Raw genomic sequence first — 23,760 nt, forward strand, 5'->3', positions numbered from 1 at the left:
TTCAGGATGTCCTTCCATTTCCATTTCTAATCACTATCAAAAAGATAGTATTTAAAGGACGACATGTATAAAAGTCAAAATAAGTTATTCAAGTATCAAATAAACTTTATGAAGAGGGAGAACCTAATGTGAAAATTGTACAATTATATTCATTGACATCAAAAAAGACCAAAACAAATGCAAATCTGGTGCATATTCTAAGAAATGAAAATCAATGTTGCCATGATGTGCATAATTGCCAAATAGCTGAATCAATCAATATTATAACCAGTTTTTCCCTGGAACTCTGTCGCATCCTGATGGGGCGCCGCTCAAGGGAAGCTCCGCGGAGAAACCGAGTCAGAGTCCCGGGACAGAAGGAGGACGCAGGTGGGTTAGCCGCGTGGAGGAGTCCTGGAGAGCTCGGAGCAGAGCCGCGAGATGGTGAGTCGCGGGCCCGGGCGAGACCGGGAGGGGCTCGGTCCAACCAGCCGCATCCGGCTGGAAGTGGCGGCGGGTCCGGGTCTCCCGGACCCCGGGGGTCCCCTCCGGACTCTCCGCCCCCGGTCGCGGGGTGGGATTCCTGCCTCCTGTCCTCTCTCCTCGTGGGTGTCCCGGTGGTCCCACCCGATAACCGGTGGTGGGCCGTGGTTTCCGGTGTCCTGTCACATCCCCGCGTGTGGGCCCTGCGGTCCCGTCCCTAGTCCCTGCCATGGGCCGCGGGGGGGGGGGGTCCTGGCATCCTGTCCCCTCCCCTCGTGGAGGCTCCCCGGGTTCCGTCCTGATTCTTTGCCGCGGGCCATGGGGTGGGGTTCCGGTATCCCGGTCACACGCTCGCGTGGGTTCCTGGGGGCCCGAGGGTTCCATCCTGAACCTCCACTCTCGGGTACGGGGCGGGGAGGGGTCCCGAGGTCCAGGTGTGATGATGACCCGGGGGTTCCCGGAGGCCAGCCTGTCCGCAGGAGGGGCTGTGTGCGGCTCAGGCTGAGGGCAGGTCCGCCACGTTCAGGGTCTGGAGGAAGGAGAGAAGCCAGACCAACGTTGAAGCAGCAAGCGTTTTGTGCCCGTGGGTCCGTGGGGACAAGCAGCTGAGCGAATCGTGGATGAGGCACAGAGTGTGGATTTGGGGGGTCTGTGCCCTGCCCTGCGGTGGATGAACAAGGGGGACTTCGCTGTGAGTCCTATCTTGGTGGCATGGGGAAGGGGCCCTTTTTGCAGCCTGCTGTTTTCCAGGCCCCAACAGGGTGGGGGAGGGAGTGCCTTTCACCTCCACGGATGCTTGCCCAGGAGCACAGGACTCAGGTAGAGCCTGCCTGTCACTGACCCCGGGGGCAGCATTGTCCCTGTCTAGCTCAGCACTGGCAGCTCTCTCTTAGGCCGCCTCAACGTTCAGCAGCTGGAAAACGACTGAATGCTTTCTGCTCCTTCCCTCCCCTTTAGCGTGGAGGGTGGTCAGTGGGTCACGTCTTCCTTTTCCTGCTGACTCGTGTTATTCTGGGGCTTATCCAGAGAATGTGCACTGGGGGGAAAGTGTCTCAGTACAGAAACAGTCCCTGTTCATTAGGATTGGGGGGAATATGCACGGAGTTCCCCACCTTCTTGTCAGGTGACCCCAGTGTTTGCAAGCACTGAAGAATTTGCGCTACATTTGCAGGGGTAAGATTGTTATATGCTAGTGCGGGAGCAGCTCCCAGTGTGCTGCCCCCCGGGACTGCTGGGCTGCTTCTTTGCATTTGCAGCTTTGCCTCTGTTTCCCTCAGCAAGGCTTGTGTGGCTTGATTGGCCTCTGTTGAACTTGCCTGAGTGAACAGTACTGGTGTAGTCATTTACCGTCACGGGTGCAGTGTGGCTCCTCAGCCCGGGTTTGTGTCCTCGTGTAGGCGTCTGCAGCTCTGGTCACAGTTCACTCCGCCTTTCTCGTGCTTCTGTGCCTTGGGGTATTTCACGTGCTGTGCGGTTTTTGGTTGGTCACTACTACTTCATTCTTTCTTACTTTTGTTTCCAAGTGCAAAATGCAACTTAATATTTCTACACTTGAGAGAAAAACTGTGGGATTGGAGATTGTGGGTAACTTCAATTTACTAGGAAGGGATCCCCGGGGGCCTGTATGAAATGCCATGCCCTCTCTTTCCCCGATCTGTGCCTATGTGTTTAATCCTTCCATGGGGATGTCAGCACCTAGAAATGCCTACTGTATTTTTTCTGTGTGTGAGCCAGAGTCTCCCCCTTATTATGTATAATTCTGACTTCTTATAATTGAGGCTGAGCATGTGGGGTTTCATCTTGTGTGGGAGAGTTTCCTGGCATATTCCCACCTCTAGTTTGTGTATTGATTTATGTGTTCTTTACATACTCTGGACATGAGTCCTTTGTTATTTTTAGGTAGTGAAGGCATTTTCTCCTGGAGGGTGGTTTACCTTTTCACTCTCCTTACTCAGTGCTACTGAATGGACTCCTCTGAATTTTAAGAGAATTGTGATTGTCAGTGCCTTCCTTTGTAACTTATTCTTTTTCCCTTTATATTAGAAAACTTTGTAATAGCAAGTTCTAGAACACTTGTGTTTACCTCCTTCTGCAAGTGTTCTGCTTGTAAAATCTGCATTAAATTGTTTCTTCTAGGGACGCCTGGGTGGCTCAGTCGGTTAAGCGTCTGCCTTCAGCTCAGGTCATGATCCCAGGATCCTGGGATCGAGCCCCGCATCGGGCTCCCTGCTCAGCGGGAAGCCTGCTTCTCCCTCTCCCTCTGCCTGCCTCTCTGCCTACTTGTGCTCTCTCTCTGTCAAATAAATAAATACATAAAATCTTTTTAAAAAATTGTTTCTTCTACATGAAATTGGTATGAAAGACATTCATCATATCCCCTAGATAACCTCTGGCACCACCTTCTGTGGGAAAATGTCCAGCATTTCCACCACTGGGCAGAGCCTGCCAGGGCAGAGCTTGCTGGGACGGGGTGGTGCCTGCGGGGGTGGGGGGGGGCACTGGGTGGAGCCTGCCTTACTGGGCGGTGCCTGCTGGGACTGGGAGGAGCCTGCGCACCCTCAGCACGGAGGCCTGTCTCAGTGGCTTCCATTCTTACCCACTGGTCCGTCTCTCTGCTCTTGTATACCAGCCTGATTCGGTTGTTATTCACATGCCTTGATGTTTTAGGCAGTCTGTTCCCCCTTGTTCTGTAGAAAACTTGGCTATTCGTAGACATTTGCCTTCAATTTCAGTTTTTTGATGTTGTTTTTCATAAATTCAAAACTACAAAGCCCAAACTGGTTTGGGATTTCGTGGAACATCATTAAAAGTCTGGAGTTGCAGGGCGCCTGGGTGGCTCAGTCGTTGAGCGTCTGCCTTTGGCTCAGGTCATGATCCCACATCGGGCTCCCTGCTCCCCGGGAAGCCTGCTTCTCCCTCTCCCACTCCCCCTGCTTGTGTTCCCTCTCTCGCTGTGACTCTCTCTGTCAAATAAATAAATAAATAATAAAAATCTTTAAAAAGTCTGGAGTTGCTGTCCTGGTGGGCCGTTTTCTTTCAGAGAACACGTTGCACCATCCTTCCATTTCTGCCTTTCCACTCCGATGTCATCCAGGAGCATTTTAGGATGTTTCCTTTACGATCCTTTTATGTTTGTATTCGACGTTGTATTTGGAAAGGCTATGATTCTCCTACATCTTTCCACTTTTACACAGAACACTTCAGTTCTGACACTTCTGGTCACTGGATATGCAGCTGTTTCCCCCACACCAATCAACTGTCTGCAGCACTAGCTGGGTGTGCTATGGTCTAACTCAATTCTGACACTTTCTGCCCGGAGACAGCATCAGACCCCACAAGCTGGGGTTCAGGCCCATAAGACTGCCTCCCTTCCATAAGCCTATTGCAGTTCCTAGAGCCCAGGTCACCCGCAACTCTCCGACTTGGCTACAAGTCAGAGGTTCCCACGACCCCCTCCTTGGATTTAGTTGCTAGAGCTGCTCACAGAACTCAGGGACCAAACACTTAACAGTTACCAGTTTGTGAAGGAATATGATAAATGGTTCAGATGAACAGCCAGATGAAGAGGTACATAGGGGGAGGGCCCTGAGCACAGGAGCTTCTCTTCCTGTGGAGTTGGGGTGCATCATCCTCCTGATGTGGGTCAGATCACCTAGCTGGATGCCTTCTGCACCCCATACTATTGGAATTTTAGAGGCGTCCTCACCTAGGCATGGTCAGTGATTAACTATGACCCTAGACCCTCTCCTGAGACTGGAGGGATGTGGTGTGGGGCTGAAAATTCCAAGCTTGTGGTCATGGCTTGATCTTTCTGGTGACCAGCCCCCATCCATGAGCCCCCCAGAGTCGCCTCATTAACATAAAAGATGCTCCTAGTGCTCTTATGACTTCATAATTTACAAGGATTTCAGGAGCTCTGTGCTAAGAACTGGCGGCAGAGACCAATATATATATTTTCTCTTACCTCACAGACATACTTTAGGACTTAAAAAATGTGTAATAAATTGAAAAGTTGTCATTAAAATTAGTTACATATATTCTAGGTTAGACTCTAAAATTTTTCTTTATCATTTTTTTAATTTTAATCACCTGGTATTCATCACACTTGCCTCCTTAATCCGCATCCCCTATTTTCCCCATCCCCCACCCGCCTCCCCTCTGGTAACCATCAGTTTTTTCTCTATGGTTAAAAGTCTCTTTCTTGGTTTGTCTCCTCTCTTTTTTCCCCCTTTGTTTTGTTTCTTAAATTCCACATGACTGAGATCATATGGTATTTGCCTTTCTCTGACTTATTTCATTTAGCATACTATTATCTAGCTCCATCCATGTTGTTACAAATGGCAAGATTTCATTCCTTTTTATGGCTGAGTAATAGTCCATTGTATATACACCACATTTCTTTATCCATTCATCAGTTGATGGATACCTGGGCTCTTTCTCTATCTTGGCTATTGAAAATAATGCTGCAGTAAACATCAGGGTGCATATATCCCTTTGAATTAGTGTCTTTGTATTTTGGGGGTACATACCTAGTAGTACAATTGCTGGATTGTAGGGTAGTTCTATTTTTAACTTTTTGAGAAAACTCCATACTGTTTTCCAGAGTGGCTGCACCAGTTTGCATTCCCACCAACAGTGTAGGAGGGTTCCCCTTTCTCCACATCCTCACCAACACCTGTTGTTTCCTGTGCTATTGATTTTAGCCATCCTGACAGGTGTGAGGTGATATCCATCTTGTTTTGATTTATATTTCCCTGTTGATGAGGGATGTTGAGCCTCTTTTCATGTGTCTGTTGGCCATCTGTAGGTCTTCTTTGGAGAAATGTTTGTTCATGTCTTCTGTCCATTTTTAAGTTAATTTAATTATTTAGAGACAGGGAGCGCAAGTGGGGGTGGGGAGAGGGAGAGAGAATCTTAAGCAGGCACCATGCCCAGCTGGAAGGTGATGTGGGGCTCAATCTCATGACCCTGAGCCAAAATCAAGAGTTGGAGGCTTAACCGACTGAGCCACCCAGGCACCACTGCCCATTTTTTAGTTGGATTGTTTTTTGCATGTTGAGTTTTATAACTCCTATATATATTTTGGATACTAACCTTTTATGGGATATGTCATTTGCAAATATATTCTCCCATTCTGTAGGTTGCCATTAGTTTTGTTGGATTGTTTCCTTTGCTGTGCAGAAGCTTTTTATTTCAATGTAGTGCCAATAGTTTATTTTTGCTTTTATTTCCCTTGCCTCCAGATACCTAGATAAAAAGGATACCTAGAAAAAAAGTTGCTGTGGCTGATGTCAGAGAAATTATTGCCTGTCCTCTTTTCTAAGATATTAATGTTTTTGGTCTCACATTTACGTCTTTAATCCATTTTGCATTTATTTTTGTGTATGGTGTGAAAAAGTAGTCCAGTTTCTTTCTGTTGCATGTTGCTGTCCAGTTTTCCCAACACCATTTGTTGAAGAGACTGTCCTTTTACCATTGGATGTTCTTTCCTGCTTTGTCGAAGATTAATTCACCATATAATTGTGGTTTTATTTCTGGATTTTCTATTGTGTTCCATTGATCTATTTGTCTGTTTGTGTGTTTTGATTACTACAGCCTTGTAACAGAACTTGAAGTCCAGAATTGTGATACCTCCAGCTTTGTCTTTCTTTTTAAAGACTGCTTTGGCTATTTGGGGTCTTCTGTGGTTCCACTGAAATTTTGGGGTTGTTGTTTCTAGTTCTATGAAAAATGCCATTGGTATTTTGATATGGATTGCATTAAATGTATGGATTGCTTTGGGTAGTATAGATATTGTAACAATATTTGTTCTTCCAGTCCATGAGCATGGAATATCTTTCCATTTCTTTGCATTGTCCTCAATTTCTTTCATCTGTGTTTTATAGTTTTCAGAGTGCAGGTCTTTTCACTTCTTTGGTTAGGTTTATTCCTATGTATCTTATGTATCTTTTTATTTTGTTGCAAGTGTAAATGGGATTGTTTTCTTTTTATTAATTAATTAATTAATTTGACAGAGAGATCAATAGTGAGAGCAGGAACACAAGCAGGGGAAGTGGGAGAGGGAGAAGCAGGCTTCCCCCCCAAGCAGGGAGCCGGATGCAACCCCAGGACCCTGGGATCATGACCTGAGCCAAAGGCAAACGCTTAACGACTGAGCCACCCAGGCGCCCCATGGGATTTTCTTAAGTTCTCTTTCTGCTGTTTCCTTTTTGGTGTGTGGGAATGCAACAGATTTCTGTACATTGATTGTGTATCATGCCACTTTACTGAAATTGCTTATTAGTTCTAGCAGGGTTTTTTTTGGTGGAGTCTTTTAGGTTTACTGTGTAGAGTATCATGTCATCTGCAAATAGTGAATGTTTTACTTCTTCCTTGCAGATTTGGATGCCTTTTATTTCTTTCTGTTGTCTGATTGCTGTGGCTGGGACTTTCAGTACTATATTGAATGAAAGTGGTGAGAGTGGACATTCTTGTCATGTTCCTGACCTTAGGGAAAAAGCTCTTACTTCTTCCCCAATGAAGATGATATTAGCTGTGGGTTTTTTTTTTAAGATTTTATTTATTCATTTGAGAGAGAGTGTGTAAGAGTACAAGCAGGGGGGTGGGAGGGCAGAGGCAGAGGGAGAAGCAAACTCCCTGCTGAGCAGGTAGCCTGATGTGGGGCTCAATCCCAGGACCCTGAGATCACGACCTGAGCCGAAGGCAGATGCCCAAGTGACTAAGCCACCCAGCCACCCCTGTGGATTTTTCATATATGATCATTATTATGTTGAGGTATGTTCCCTCTAAACCTACTTTGTTGAGGGTTTTTATCATGAATAGTTGTTGTACTTTGGTAAATGCTTTTTCTGCATTTGTTGAGATAATAATATGGTTCTTGTCCCTTCTCTTATTAATGTGATATATCACATTGATTTATTTGTGAATATTGAACCACCCTCACAACCCTGGAATAAATCCCACTTGATCGTGGTGAATGATTTTTGTAAATATATTGTTGGATTCAGTTTGCTAGTATTTTGTTGAGGATTTATGCATCTATGTTCATCAGAGATATTGGCCTGTAGTTCTTTTTTTTTTTTTCCCCCCTGGTGTCCTTATCTGGTTCTAATGTCTGTGTAATGCTGGCCTCATAGGATGAAGTTTTCCTTCCTCTTCTATTTTTTGGAATAGTTTGAGAAGAGTAGGTATTAACTCTTCCTTAAATGCTGGGTAGAATTTGCCTGTGAAGCCATCTGGTCCTGGACTTTTGTTTGTTGGGAGTTTTTTGATTAGTGATTCAATTTCTTTGCTGGTTATGGGTCTGTTCAAGTTTTCTATTTTTTCCTGTTTCAGTTTTGGTTGTTTATATGTTTCTAGGAATTTACCTATTTCTTCTAGGTTGTCCAAATTTGTTGGCATATAATTTTTCATAACATTCTCTTATAATTGTTTGTATTTCTGTGGTGTTTGTTATTTCTCCTCTCTCATTTGTGATTTTATTTATTTGGATCCTCTCTTTTTTTCTTGACAAGTCTGGCTAGAGGTCTATCAATTTTATTGATCTTTTCAAAGAACCATCTCCTGGTTTCATTAATGTGTTCTATTGTTTTTTAAGTTTGCATGTCATTTATTTCTGCTCTAATTCCCCCACACACACTCTAATCTTTATTATTTCCTTTCTTCTGCTGGTTTTAGCTTTTGTTTGTTGTTCTTTTTCTAGCTCCTTTAGTTGTAAAGTTAGGTTGTTTTTCTCTAAGATCTTTCTTGCTTCTTGAGGTAGGCCTGTATTGGTATAGATGTCCCTCTTAAAATCACTTTTGCTCTGTTCCAAAGGTTTTGAAACACTGTGTTTTTATTTTCATTTTTTTCCACGTGCTTTGTTTCTTTTTTTATTTCCTGTTTAACCCATTCATTCTTTACTATCAAGTTATTTAACCTCCATATATTTGTGGTCTTTCCAGGTTTCTCCTTGGGGCTGACTAATTTCATGCACTGTGGTCAGAAAAGATGCACGATATGACATCAGTCTTCTTGAATTTGTTGAGGCTTGTTTTGTGGGCTAATATGTGATCTATTCTGGAGAATGTTCTGTATGTACTTGAAAATAATGTGTATTCTGCTGTTTAAGGATGGAATGCTCTTAATATATCTTTTAAGTCCACCTATTCCAGTGTTTCCTTTAAAGCTATTGTTTCCTTGTTGATTTTCTGTTAGGTGATCTGTCCATTGATGTAAGTGGGCTGTTAAAGTCCACTACAGTTATTGTATTATTACTGGTTAGTTCCTTTATGTATGTTATTAGCTGTTTTATATATTTGGGTGCTCCCAAATATATAGTGCATATATACTGTTGGGTGCATAAACTTTGACAATTGTTATATCTTGTTGTATTGTTCCCTTTATTATTATATAGTGTCCTTTTTCATCTCTTTTTTAAAAGATATTTTATTTATTTTTGTGAGAGAGCGAGCAAGCATGAGCGGGGGAGGAGGGGCAGAGGGAGAAGCAGACTCCCCAGTGAGCAGGGAGCCCAATACGGGACTTGATCCCAGGACCCTGGGATCATGACCTGAGCCAAAGGCAGACGCTTAACCGACTGAGCCACCCAGGCGCCCTCTTCGTCTCTTGTTACAGTCTTTTAAAGTCTATTTTGTCCCATATAAGTATTGCTACTCTGGCTTTCTCTTGACATCCATTTGCATGATGAATGTTTCTCTATCCCTTGTCTTTCAATTTGTAGTTGTCTTTAGGTCTAAAAACGAGTCTCTTGTAGGCAGCATATAAATGGATCTTATTTTTATCCGTTCTGTCACCCTGTGTGTTTTGATCAGAGCATTTAGTCCTTTGACATTCAAAAGAATTATTGATAGATATGTATTTATTGCCATTTTATTACTTTTTTGTGGTTGTTTCTGAAGATTTTTTTCTGATCCCCTCTTTTATGGTTTGATGGTTTTTTTTAGTGACATATTTGAATTTCTTCCTTTTTATTCTTTGCATATTTATTAGTGGATTTTGATTTGTGACTACCTTTAGCTTTGTATATAACCTCTTCCTCATAGTTTATGTATGGACCCATTCTTTACTCCTCTCTGTGGAAATTCATAGTGCGTGGCTAGATAAGATTTAATAAACACATGCCTCCCTGGGTGAGACTAGTTGAAAAGCGAAGGAGTGTCCAGAAAACTGGGCCCCCTTTAAGGTTTCTGAGCTGAAAACAGCCAGATCCTCACTGCAGCTCATCCAGGGAGTAAATGCTTGACTTAGGAGAAACATTTATCTTTGAAGGTCACGTACTCCACATACTCCCTGTCTGCTCACCTGTCACAAGCACAGCTTGTACTATTCACACAATACTCCCTATGCCACTGTCCTGATTATTAAAGCTTCACATTCCTTCTTGTTTTTACATCTTTTTATTTTGTGAGTTCCTTAACTGATGTTTTGCAGAAATACTCATTTTTACTGCTTTTGTTTCCTACTTACAGATTGTCATTTTTGGTCTTTCCTTTTCTCTCAAAAAAAAAAAAAAAAGAAAAGAAATATTTCCCACAGGGCTGGTTTAGTGTTCATGAACTCCTTTAGTTCGTCTGGAAAACTGTTTATCTCTTCTTCTATTCTGAATGATAGCCTTGCTGAATATTCTTGGCTGCAGGTTTTTCCCACTCAGCACTTTGAATATATCCTGCCACTTCTTTCTGGCTTGGAAAGTTTCTGCTAAAACAAAGGAAGCCTTGGGGCACCTGGGTGGCTCAGTCGTTAAGCCTCTGCCTTCGGCTCAGGTCGTGATCCCGGGGTCCTGGGATCAAGCCCCACATCGGGCTCCCTGCTCGGCGGGAAGCCTGCTTCTCCCTCCCCCACTCCCCCTGCTTGTGTTCCCTCTCTCGCTGTGTCTCTCTCTGTCAAATAAATAAAATCTTTTAAAAAATAAAATAAAAATAAAATAAAACAAAGGAAGCCTTATGGAGGTTTCCTTTGTATGTAACTGTCTTCTTTTGCCTTGCTGCTTTTAATATTTTTTCTTTATAACTATATTTTGCCACTTTAATTACAATATGTCTTGGTGTGGATTTGCTTTTGTTGATTTTGTTGGGTGTTCTGGATCTGCCTATCTGTTTCCTTCCTCAGATTATGGAAGTTTTCAGGTATTATTTCTTCACATATATTCTCTGCCCCCTTTTCTCTCTTCTTCTTCTGGGACTCCTATAATATGAATGTTATTATGTTTTATGGGTTGCCTAAATCTGTTCTCATTTTGCATAATTCTTCTCTTTTGTTCAATTTGGTTACTTTCCATCACTCTGTCTTCTAGGTCATTAATTCATTCCTCTGCTTTGTCCAGTCTGCTGTTCATTCCATCAGGCGTATTTCTTATTTTGTTTATTGAGCCCCTTATCTCTGATATGTTACTCTTTATCTCTTTGTTAATGGTCTCACTGATGTCCCTCACTCCTTTCTCAAGTCCAGTGAGTATCCTTAGGATGAGTACTTTTAAAGTCTCCATCAGACATGTTACTTATATCTGTTCTGCTTAGATCTCTGGCCATGGCCTTGTCCTGTTCTTTCATTTGGGACAAATTCCTGTTTTATCACATTTTGTCTGAATCTCTTGCCTGTTTCTCTGTGTTAGGAAAGTCTGCTACATCTGCTGTTCTTAAGGGTAAGGGCTTTATGGAGGTGTAGTGTCCCGCTATGTAGTGTCCCCCTGTTCCCCAGGGCCTGGTGCTTCGAGGAGTGTCTCCAGTCTGTGCTGAGTGTGCTCTCCTGTTTTGTCCTGGCTGCTTTATCCTTTGGGCCAGTCATCTGCAAGGCCCTCTTTGACTGTTGTGGGCAGTGTTTGGTCCCTGGCCGGAATGTGGTGTGTTTCAAGTAGGTGTGCTCTGGTCTTCTTGTGAAATGAGCCCTGTCACCACTGCTGTTGGAAACAAGGCTCCATAAAACTCCTGAGTTGGGAGATGAGGTGTGAGCAGGGGTTTGGGCTGGACCTCTGGGACAGGGGGCCCTGCTGCACTAGGACTGAGGGAAGCATGACTGAATGGTGGTTCCACCAGAGCACAGGGTGTGGACACTTGGTATAAGCAAGTTAGGTAGTGTCAGCACTGTGCTAGTTCCTACAAGTGGCCCTGTGCTTATGCTGAGGGGCAGGGGAGGGAAATGGCACCAACCAGGTTCCTTTGTTCTTGGAGGTGTCTCTCTGTGAATGTTGTCTCTCTGGGATGTGCTCCTAGATGAGAAACTAACCTCCCGCTGTGTGTCCCAGGTGCTCTTCAGATCACTATTTCCATGTTGTAGATCTGCAGTCTGTCTGCCTACCTTTTCTCCAAGAACAGCACCAATGTCCTCTGAGCTCTTGCAGAGCCAAGCACGCTGACCTTTAAACTCCAAGCTTTAAGCTCCACTGGTTGCAAGAACTCACAAAATTTGGACTCACTTATTTTCCAAGCCAATTATTATGGGGATTCATGTTCCCCATGCATTCCTCTTGGTGCTAGTCTGTCTCTTGCCCTTCATGACACTGTAGCAGCCACGATCTCTCCCAAACCACAGCTCCACACTTCCTGCCTTTTCCGATGTGACCTCTTTTCTACCTTTAGTTGTGGAGTTTGTTTTGCTAGTCTTCAGGTCGATCTCTGGGTTATCTAGTTGTATTCCTGGGACAAGGTGAGCCTAAGGTCCTCCTACTCCACCACCATCTTCTCCTCCTTCCATCTTCTAAAGTTTCTTTTAAACTGCTATTGCTAGTGATTCAGATGGATGGGATTTATTTTTGTATTGTGCTTGCATCTGGAAACTTACCAAAAATCTTATTCTCTGCTTATCTTCTAGTTCTTTATGAGGTTTCATAATACTTTTAGCTCTGAATGTAGACAACTTTTTTCTTTATAATTCTGATATCTTCCCCCCTCTGGTGGCTCTGGATGGGATGTCATCTAGGAGTGAGGTAATGGGACTCCTTTTCACCAAGATTAATTGGGAAAAGGTTGCACTCTGCACTCTTTGTATGTTCTTTAATGAACATTCCTTTCTGATGTTTCCCTCATCAGGCTCTGCAGGTTGCCACCTATTCTTAAATTGCTAAGGGTTTCTATTTGGATTCCTGTTGAAATACAGTACATCTTTCTTTACTCAGATATTTTGACATTTTTCCTTTAATGTGGCATTGTGATACGTTATAACTGATTTCATAGTATTTAATTGTAAAATACAGTGTTTATATATAAAATGCATAGGTGATTGCACAGCCACCTAAATATTCTAAAGGACACCCAGACCAAGACCCAGAGGAAGCCTTCACACAAGACATCCCACTTGAAATGACTCTAAAGACAGGCCTCCTCTGTCTGGGTGAATATCAGTGTATGCATCTCTAAGCAAGTAGATTTTATTTTAGCACATTTTCTTTTGAGGAAAGCAGAAAAATTGAGGACAACAAATTCAGTTTGTTTCTTGCAAATAACAAATGGTCAGAAACAATTACTCAGAACTAGAATCTAATATCCACAAAGGTGTGTTGCTGTCACAAATCTAGTTTCAATAAACTTAGCCTGAATGTTTACATAAATGCAGAAAGCATAGTGACAGACCATATAGACTCCTTTAAATCTGCTTTGTTGATCTTTTCTTAAGGAGTCTCAGACTGAAAATTTTAAAAGCTTCCCAAGGCTAAGAAGCCATGCCAAGGACTTGCCATCATACTTTGCCTGCAATACATATAAATTCAGGTGAATTCCTCTCTTCTTGAGGTCCCCAAAGTATCTTGAGGTTTCTGCTCCTGCCAGGAAGTGACCATCCTTACTGACCTGGGAAGGAAGCTGGAAACCCTGTAAGCAAGGTATCAGGCTGACATTTCCAAGTGACTCCGTTGACTCCGTAAAGCCTATCTTAGTTGACTGGTCTGGTCACATCTGAACGTAGGGATGTCTCTCTCAAATATGACATTCCATTCCAGGCTTGATAGTATAACAAATGTTTCCAGTTGTGCCCTGTTACAAGGAGAACAGATTCTTACTGAACTTATGCAAATAACTATATTGTCATGAAAATACAAATACAGTTGATCAACACAAGTTAGAACTGCTTGGGTCCACATATATATGGATATTTTAAAAAATAGATATATGATACTTTACTGTAAATTTTTTCTTATGATTTTATTAAAAATATTTTCTTTAGCATACTTGACTGTAAGAATACAGTATATAATACACATAAAACACAGTATATATGTTAATTATTTGTTATTGGTAAGGCTTTTGATTAACAGTAGGCTATTAGTAGTTAAGTTTTAGGGGAGTCAAAAGATATATATGGATTTTTAACTGTGCAGAGGGTTGGTGCCCCTAATCCCTGCGTTGTTCAAGGTCAACTATACTCATTAAGTTTCCAAGTTCTGGGGGTCAGGTAGGGAGAAAAAAAAATTTTTTTTCCATATTGTAATTAGACTAACATGAATCTGCCCCTGGTCCCAGCAGAAACCAGGGAACTGGAGAGCAGAACCTCAGAAGGACAACGTCCCATCTCGGTCACCAAATTTGCACCTGAACTAATATGACTTTGCTTCTTGGTGACTCACACATAGAAACTGCACCAGGTGAGTTGTTACACAAAGGAAACTTTATTTGCAGCAAATAAGGAGATCACAGGGAATATCTTCCAAATCTGTGACTCCCCGAGCAAGTGTGGATGGGTTCCTTTTGTTTAAGGTTAGGGTAGATTTTTTTTTAAAGATTTTATTTATTTATTTGAGAGAGAGAGGGAGCACACAAGTGGGGTGGGGGGGCGCAGAGGGAGAGGGAGAGGCAGACTCCCCACTGAGCAAGGAGCCTAGATCCCAGGACCCTGAGATCATGACCCGAGGCAAAGTCAGAAGCTTAACTGACTGAAACACCCAGGCACCCTTAGGGTAAATATTTCAATAGGGAAATCATATGAAGAAGCAGGCATAAGGTCGTATGTGCGCCCTAAGCCCACATGCCTATACATACATTGTATGTTATGTAAATGAGACTTGTGCCCCTCCTTGGGTGATTTTAATATTCTAATGAGGTAAAGGTAATTGTTGGGCATTCCAGAGGTCACTCTTTGGTCCATCTGTGCAGGTGTGAGGGCTTTAGCTCAAACTGGTCTGGGGCCACTGGAGGTCTTGTCATGGCAGTCACTACCACCTGAGGGGTGGTTTTGGGTTTCATTTGTCTGAGTGAAGAGATAAGCCAGAAAGAAGAACTTAAGGAACGTAGTGAGTACAAGCTGGTGGTCAGTAGAGGTGTCAGGTGTTGGGGTCTAGTTGGTGACAGTATTTGTTTGCAAAGGTATATTTTAGCTTAAGAGAAAGTTTTGATCTGGAATAGCAAACATTGAACAGTAATGTTTCAAACAAGAGTCATAAAAACTATAATTATCCTTCTCCGCTCATTCAGTCCCATGTTATTGTTCTGTTTGAATCTGGTTTTCCCGCTAGTTTCATTGATGCTCACACAGTTCAGTTCCGTGATCCTAAGGTTATCAGAAACCTGTCTTGTCAAAAGTCCTTTCCATGAATCTTCTTGAAAATTAAGTACTTTTGCAAAAGCATCAGAGCAAAACAATAGCTGTAAATGACAAAAGACTCAAAAATGGCCATGGATCTGATGAGAGTTCATGGTAATGTAGTGGACACAGAAATGTGGTTATTTCTGTGACACTAAACATTTCAGTAACTAGAATTGCAAGTGATAACATACCAGGACGTATCAGATTTCAGGGAGTTTCATATAATTTCTAGAACATTTATGTATCCACACAAATACAGCCTAAAGAAAGCTTAGTATTCCTTATTTGACAGAGTTTCCCATGTAATTTAATGTATCCAGTAAGCCTACTTAGTTTAACATAACAAATCCTCTGGAATGTTCTGGGGACCCTTCAGGGGAAATCGCAAGTTTTCTTCCAGGTCAAGAAGACTTCATTTAGAATTTGATTTTGGGAAGTTTGTCAGAAACATCAAAAGGAGTTTTAAAACACTTGGTCAAATAGGGCCATAGGTCACACTGTGAAACAGCACTTTGTTTCTGAAACAAAATGATAATAAAAGATTAAAAAGGCAAATGCAAAAGGTTACATGGTTATTAGCAAAACTTAACTTTTAATATTGAAAAGATTCAGTTTTGGGGCACCTGGGTGGCTCAGTCAGTTAAGCATCTGCCTTCAGCTCAGGTTATGATCCCAGGGTCCTGGGATCGAGCCAGCATTGAACTCCCTGCTCAGCAGGGAGTCTGCTTCTCCCTCTCCCTCTGCCCCTTCCCCAACTTGTGCGTGCTCGCTCGCGTGCTCTCTCTCTCTCTCTCTCAACAGTAAATAAAATCTTAAAATAAAATTAAATTTAAAAAGCTGTGTGACCTAAGTAAGATAGTTAATTTCTCTGGCTTGGCCTCACAGAGCTCTTCCACAAATTAATTTTGGCAATACCATCCAGAGGTAGAAAAATACCATACAACACATATATAGGCATATAGGAACAGACGCAAACAGAGACCTTAGAGTCCCCAAGATTAGTGGAGATGTTTCATTTGTCCAATTTCCAGTTACTTCCTCTTTTTCTCTCTCCTTTTCCGTGATGAGAACTATCTCCCTAAAGTTTGTATTTCAGGGAATGGCCTTTAGATCCTAGAGAACATGTGGGTGGATAGTCTAAATTACAGAGGCACAGAGCAAGTATCCAAGTTTCTCCAAGGACTTTGGTTTCTCAGGACAATACTTTACAAGCCTTTTGAGATAAAGAGGGGAGGTTTTGAGGTTGGTCAAAAGGACAGGTTGAAGGACTTTGATTCGTTTCTGGACAATTCTGGGGCCATTTTCTAGTTTTGCAAACATTTTAAAGATTGCATTGCAACTAAAATAACATCATAAATTTATGTACCCAACTACATTATCCTCAATTTACTTCTTTCCCTCTGTGTACCTAGTTTTATTTTAGCTTAGGAGAGAAAACCTACTCTCCTATCAGGCTCAAAATATCAGCTTCCAATGTGGCCAAACTTTTGACTAAAGAGCTACTTTAAAAACAAAATTCTTTTACATATCTAGTCAGTTTTCAGCCAAGAGAAACAGTAAACACTGCTGGCAGTACTGAAGAACCTATCCCCCCTCCCAGGGAGGATGCAAAGGACACTGCCTTCCCAAGATACAGAGTCATTCCCAGAGATAGCTAGAAGGAAGAACTGACAACCTGCATGTCCCAAGCAGGCAGCTAAAATGATCCAAGCAAGAAAGCAACAGCTATCCCTGGGAGAGAAAAGATCGATAACCAGTGGGTCTGGATTTGGAAAGGAGGGGGCATAATGGAATTTCACTTTCCTCTCCTACCTGCCCCTGAACATTAGCCTTCTGCTGGTCATTTGTGGGAAAGCCTAGGAGAAATTCTGGTCATCTGTTTCTCTGTGATGACAGGGAGGGGATTTGTGAATAGCCACTCATCTTTCTAATTCTTCTCTAAATTTGGTATAATCTGCTGAAAAGAGCTGCTGCTGTCCAAGGGACAAGAATTCTTTGGCTGGGGGCCTAGGATAGATCCACAAAAACCAGAAGCTGGCAAGCGCTGTCTTTCCAGGTGCTTCTGCCTTCCAGCATTTACATGAGCACCTGCATACCCTAGGCCTAGAGAATGAAGGGAAGCTAAGACAGGCGGATGGGGCCAGAATTTGAGAAGGGGAATTTACACTGAGTTTAATTTTTGTTCTAATCTCTGTTCTTTCATCTTGTTAAGGGAGTCCCTAAGGCTAGTCATTACATTTCTTTGTGCTAGGACTCTCCGCAGGTGCCAATAAATAAATTGTTTAAGATGACAACTCTCTAATTTTTTTATTCTTCTCTCAAATATAGCCAATTCAAAGGAACCGTCATCTGGCCATTGATGAGTAGGATCATCAATAGCAATTCAAACCATTAAGCCTTTTTGTGGCCCAAAGAGGCCTCACACAAGAGAGTATGAAATATGCAGCACTCATAAGATCCAGAGCGTTCACTGCCAGAGATAGTTTAAGAAAGCAAAGACCTTCATTGCTTAGGCAGTAAGGATGGTATAGTCCGATATCCCATGAGAACATGAGACACCTCCAGTCACAAACCCCCTAAGATGTGACACTGGGCAGGCGCTCACCCACAAAGTAATGAAGAATGAAATAACGAAGTCCCATTATGGATTGGGACACTTTATGACATTTCCCCCGAGAGTTGGCATGGCCAAATAAAAAGTGTTGCTTGGAACCCCAGCCTATTCAACTAGATGCCAAGGTGCACCCCATTAAGTGCACTTTCCAGATGGTGGGGACCCAGAACAAATGTTCTCACTGGTCACAAAGCCATGTTCTCAGGATATAGAACAAGACGAGTTTTTCTTATGTACACATTAATAGCTTTAGCTAAGCCTTGGGTCTCTCAGAGCCAAAAGAGTATGTTCTACTTTTTTTTACCCATCAATTTTGTGGCTTTGGCTTCAGCAACAGCCTTTACCTCGTGTGCATGTTAACCAAAAGCCACGTTTGTCTAAAAAGATACTGGTCTGATGAGAACTATGAACTGACCAGTCTGTGAAACTGGCTTGAACAATAGGCTTATATGCTGTGTTCTGCCCTATGGTTTCCTTTCTTATAACAAACAACACAACAAAGTACGACCATCTCTGAGAGAAAAAGGACCCCTAGAGTTGCTAAACCCAGGGAACTAGTTTCACTAATATTTTTTCCTGCTAATCTAAATTTAGAGAAGAAAAAAAGAATGGGGGACTCTCACCACTGCTTCCACTGGACTGTGCAGACAGACATGCAGGACTCTGACATAAGAATTCTTACTTTTTGCCAACTCTTGTCAGACATCCCAGGATCTTTCTATTGCAACAGCTTTGGGGGTGAGCCGTGTCTAGTTGGTGAGGTCTGGTGGGCTTGCCAAAAGTGGGGAGGAAAATTTTTACTGTACCATTAAAGGTTCTTCTGGGTGGTCTAAGAATTACATTGACATGAGATCAATTAGTAAGAGGAAATCAAAAATTTTGTAACATATTGAAACCCAACATACAAGAAAAGTTCAAAGACAGGTAAAATTAGTTATCTATGCCCTCCTGAGCATAGGAATAGGATAGGGACCTGGGGCTTCAAAGGGAGGAGGGCAATTCACAGGCTAATAAGTAGAGCAGATGTTTGTTAATCACACATTTGCCCTCCCATACAGATGAGTCACTCAGATAAAATTTATCTCTGGTAATAACTCTTATTCTGGGAAAGACCCCCAACTTGGATTTTCCTAGGTAGTTAAGGAAGGGACAAAAGTTTCTCTTGAACCTGCAGGGTCTCAATTGCCTTCAGCTCAAAATAGTCCACATGCCAAAGTAGCATGTTTGGGGGAGATTTGATCTGAACCTCTCAGGAGTAAAACATGTTGGCTAAATCTAGGACAGCAAAATAGGGGCCCTGAGCCCTTGGGATGTCCTCTCTCATCTCTGTAACATCAGGAATGGAAGAATAAATGGCGAGAACCTATGCATCTAAAATTCCACAGTCAGTTGTTGAAGACCATTCATTGCCACGCAGTTTTAACCTGGCAGATAGGCTATTACAGTGTGAGGTAGGTGGTAGGCTAATGACCCCAGGATTTAGCGTATTTCTAATGATGGACAAAGGCCCTCTGTATCTTGCTCCAGCTGACACCATACTGCATTTACTGTTTGCATTGGCCGAGGCAGTTGATAATGCCATTTGACATTCCCCAGGGATGATCAGAAGCACAACCCAATCCATCCTGTCTGTGGCACCAGCTGTGATACTGTTAAGTCAGCATTTGTTACATGGAGCCCTAGGGTTTCGAATGAAGAGTCCTGGTTCTGCAAAACTCCACAGGGGAACTAAAATAGAATTTATCACTCACAGTCCTGGAAGTGGTACATGGCATGCTTGAGGGGCCAGGTGGGAGGTCACTTCAGGTGCAAAGCAGAGTGTCTCCAGTAGAGAGAACTTAGGTCATGTTTCACGATACACTCTGACCACCTCTGCCTTTTGTTGGGTTGTGTGATCCATTCACACTCAATGTGATCATCATTGTGGTTGTCCTGTGTCCCCATTCACTCTTGCTGTCTTGTGCCTTTGTTTGCTTTTTATTTGTTTGTATTTATTTATTTATTTATTTATTTATTTATTTATTTATTAGAGAGAGAGAGAGAGAGCACAAGCGGGGGGGGGACGGCAGGCAGAAGGAGAAGCAGGCTCCCCACTGAGCAAGGAGCCTGATGCAGGACTTGACCCCAGGACCCTGGGATCATGACCTGAGCCGAAGGCAAACGCTTAACCAACTGAGCCACCCAGGTGTCCCTGTCTCATGCCTTTATTCCTATACTCCTCTACCAATTTGTTTTGCATTAATATTTTCCAGTAAAGCATTTCAATTAGTTTAATTACATTTTTAAGTATTTTTTTCCTTTTTTTTTTTAATTGGTTGCTTTAGGGTTACCAAATACACCTAATCAGATCAGCTTAGATTTATGATTGTTTAATCCCAGTGCGGTACAGAAATTTTGCTTCTATGTAGTTTTATCCCCCCCCTTTATAAGGCATTATTTCTCTATATGTTACAGCTATTAGTGTTACAAAGCCAACAATGCATGTTTTAATTAATGCTTTATCATCTTGAATCATTTCCACCCCTTTTCCATTACAGTTTTGCTCCTACCCACCTCCTTTGTGCTGTTATTGGGAATCAGTTTACAAATATTTTACAGCATAAGTTTTATATACCCAACAATACATTATAAACACTATTACACCATTGCCTTTGAAATCAGCTAAGAAAATGAAGGAGAAGAATATGCATTTATGTCATTACCTTTGCCATTGTTCTTTATTTTTTCATGTGGATTCAGCTCTCCTTCTGGGAGCAATTGCTATCAGTTTTTTGTTTTTGTTTTTGTTTTTCAAGTTTTAATTTTAAATTCCTGTTAACATACAGTGTAATATTAGTTTCAAGTATATAATTTAGTAATTCATCACTTACAACACCCAATGCTCATCACAGGTGTCCTGCTTAATACCCATCACCTATTTCCCCCATCCCCCACCCACATCCTGTCTTCTGGTAACCATCAGTTTATTCTCTACAGTTAAGAGTCTGCTTCCTGGTTTGTCGCTCTCCCCCCACCCCCATGCTCATCTGTTGTTGTTGTTTTTTTTTCCTTAAATTCCACATGAGTGAAATCATATGGTATTTGTCTTTCTTTGACTGACTTATTTTGCTTAGCATAATACACTCTAGCTCCATCCACGTTGTTGCAAATGGCAAGATTTGATTCTTTCTTATGGCTAAGTAATATTCTATTGTATATAAATACCACATCTTACTTATCCATTCATCAGTCGATGGATATTTATGCTCTTTCCATAATTTGGATATATTGTTGATAATGCTGCTATAAACATCGGAGTACGTGTATCCCTTCAAATCTGTATTTTTGTATCCTTTGGGTAAATACCTAGTAGTGCAATTGCTAGGTCATAGGGTAGTTCTGTTTTTAATTTTTAAGGAACTCCATACTGTTTTCCAGAGTGGCTACACCAGCTCAAATTCCCATGAACAGTGTTCTCCACATCCTTGCCAACACTTGTGTTTCCTGTGTTAATTTCAGCCATTCTGACAGGTGTGAGGTGATAGCTCATTATAGTTTTGATTTGCATTTCCCTGATGAGTGATGTTGAACATTTCTTCATGTGTCTGTTAGCCATCTGTGTGTCTTTGGAAAAATGTCTACTCATGTCTTCTGCCCGTTTTTTAAACTGCATTATTTATTTTGTGGGTGTTGAGTTTTATAAGTTCTTTATATACTTTGGATACGAACCCTTTCTTTATCAGATAAATCATTTGCAAATATCTTCTCCCATTTCAGAGGTTGCCTGTTAGTTTTCTTGATTGTTTCCTTTGCTGTGCAGGAGCATTTTATCTCAATGAATTTCCAATAGTTTATTTTCGATTGTGTTTCCCTTGCCTCAGCAGACATATCTAGTAAAAAGTTGTTGCGGCTGAGGTCAAAAAGGTTGCTGCCTATGTTCTCCTCTAGGATTTTGATGGTTTCCTGTCTCACATTTAGGTCTTTCATCCATTTTGACTTTATTTTTGTGTATGGTGTAAGAAAGTGGTCCAGTTTCATTCTTCTGATGTGGCTGTCCAGTTTCCCAGCACCATTTGTTGAAGAGGCTTTCTTTTTTCCATTGGATATTCTTTCCTGCTTTGTTGATGATTAGTTGACCAGATAGCTGTGGGTTGATTTCTGGGTTTTCTATTCTGTTCCATTGAGCTATGTGTCTGTTTTTGTGCCAGTACCATAGGGTTGTGATGACTACTGCTTCGCGATATAGCTTAAAGTCTGGAATTGTGATGCCTCCTGCTTTTCCTTTCTTTTTCAGGATTGCTTTGGCTATTCGGGGTCTTTTGTGGTTCCATCCAAATTTTAGCACTATTTGTTCTAGCTCTGTGAAAAATGCTGGTAGTATTTTGTTAGGAATTGCATTAAATGTGTAGATCGCTTTGGATAGTATAGACATTTTAGCAATGTTTGTTCTTCTGATCTATGTTCCATTTCTTTGCGTCATCTTCAATTTCTTTCATTACTGTTTTATACTTTTCAGAGTACAGATCGTTTACCTCTTTGGTTAGGTTTATTCCACAGTATCTTATGGTTTTTGGTGCAATTGTAAATAGGATACATTCCTTGATTTCTCTTTCTGATGCTTCGTTATTGGTGTATAGAAAGGCAGGAGATTTCTGTACAATGATTTTGTTTCCTGCGATTTTACTGAATTTGTGTATCAATTCTAACAATTTTTCTGGTGGAGTTTTTTGGGTTTTCTCTGTAGAGTATCATGTCATCTGAAAATAGTGAAAATTTTACCTTTTGTGCCAATTTGGATGCCTTTGATTTCTTTTCGATGTCTGACCGCTGAGGCTAGAACTTCCATCACTATGTTAAATAACTGGTGAGAGTAGACATCCCTGCCTTGTTCCCAACTGTAGACAAAAAGTTCTCAGACTTTCCCCATTGAGGATGATATTAGCTGTGGGCTTTTCATATATGGCCTTTATTATGTTGAGCTATGTTCCCTCTAACCCTACTTTGTTGAAGGATTTTATCTTGAATGAATGCTGTATTTTGTCAAATGCTTTTTCTGCATCTATTGAAATGATCATATGGTTCCTATCCTTTTATTAATGTGGTGTATCATGTTGATTGATTTGTAAATATTGAAACACTCTTGCAGCCCAGGAATGAATCCTACTTGATTGCAGTGAATGATTCTTTTAGTACTGTTAAATTTGATTTGCAAGTATTTTGTTAAGAAGTTTTGCATCCTTATTCATCAGGGATATTGGCCTGTAGTTCTCTTTTTTAGTGAATCTTTGGTTTTGGAATCAGGGTAGTGCTGGCCTTGTAGAATGAGTTAGGAAGTTTTCCTTCCCTTCCAGTTTGGGAAGAATAGGTATTAACTCTTCTTTTAATGTTTGGTAGAATTCACCTGGGAGGCCATCTGGCCCTGGACTTTTGTTTCTTGTGAGATTTTTGACTAGTGATTCAATTTCTTTGCTGGTTATGGGTCTGTTCAAGTTTTCTATTTCTTCCTGTTTCAGTTTTGGTAGTTTATATGTTTCTAGGAATTTACCCATTTCTTCCAGATTGTCCAATTTGATGGCATATTTCTTTTCTCTCATTTGTGATTTTATTTATTTGAGTCCTTTCTCTTTTCTTTTTGAAACATCTGGCTAGGGGGTTATCAGTTTTATTAGTTTTTTCAGAGAACTAGCTCCTGGTTTCATTGAACCTTTCCACTGTTTTTGTTTGTTTTTTAGTTTCTGTATTATTTATTTCTACTCTAATCTTTATTTTAGGCTTCATTTGTGGTTCTTTTTCTAGCTCCCTTAGGTGTAAGATTAAGTTGTTTTTCTCTGAGATTTTTCTTGCTTCTTGAGGTAGGCCTGTATTGCTAGAGACTTTCCTCTTATGACCACTTTTGCTGCATCCCAGTGGTTTTGGACTGTTGTGTTTTCAGTTTGTTTTCATGGATTTTTAAAATTTCTTCTTTAATTTCCTGGTTGACCCATTCATTCTTTGGTAGGATGTTCTTTAGCCTCCATGTATTTGTGGTCTTTCCAATTTTTTTCTTGTGGTTGACTTCAAGTTTTATAGTGTTGTGTTCATAAAACATGCATGGTATGATCTCAGTCTTTTTGTAATTGTTGAGGCCTGATATGTGACCTGCTCTGGAGAATGTTGCATGTACACTCAAAAGGAATGCGTATTCTGCTACTTTA

General features: G+C 41.6%; 1 pseudogene; it reads left to right on the forward strand.

The window, feature by feature from the left end:
* The first annotated feature begins 1,139 nt into the window (after positions 1-1,139).
* LOC113916381 overlaps positions 1,140-23,760 on the forward strand; it is a 30,481-nt pseudogene continuing 7,860 nt past the window's right edge.

This window comes from Zalophus californianus, chromosome 1 (assembly GCF_009762305.2).
Source record: "Zalophus californianus isolate mZalCal1 chromosome 1, mZalCal1.pri.v2, whole genome shotgun sequence".
Lineage (NCBI taxonomy): Eukaryota > Metazoa > Chordata > Mammalia > Carnivora > Otariidae > Zalophus > Zalophus californianus.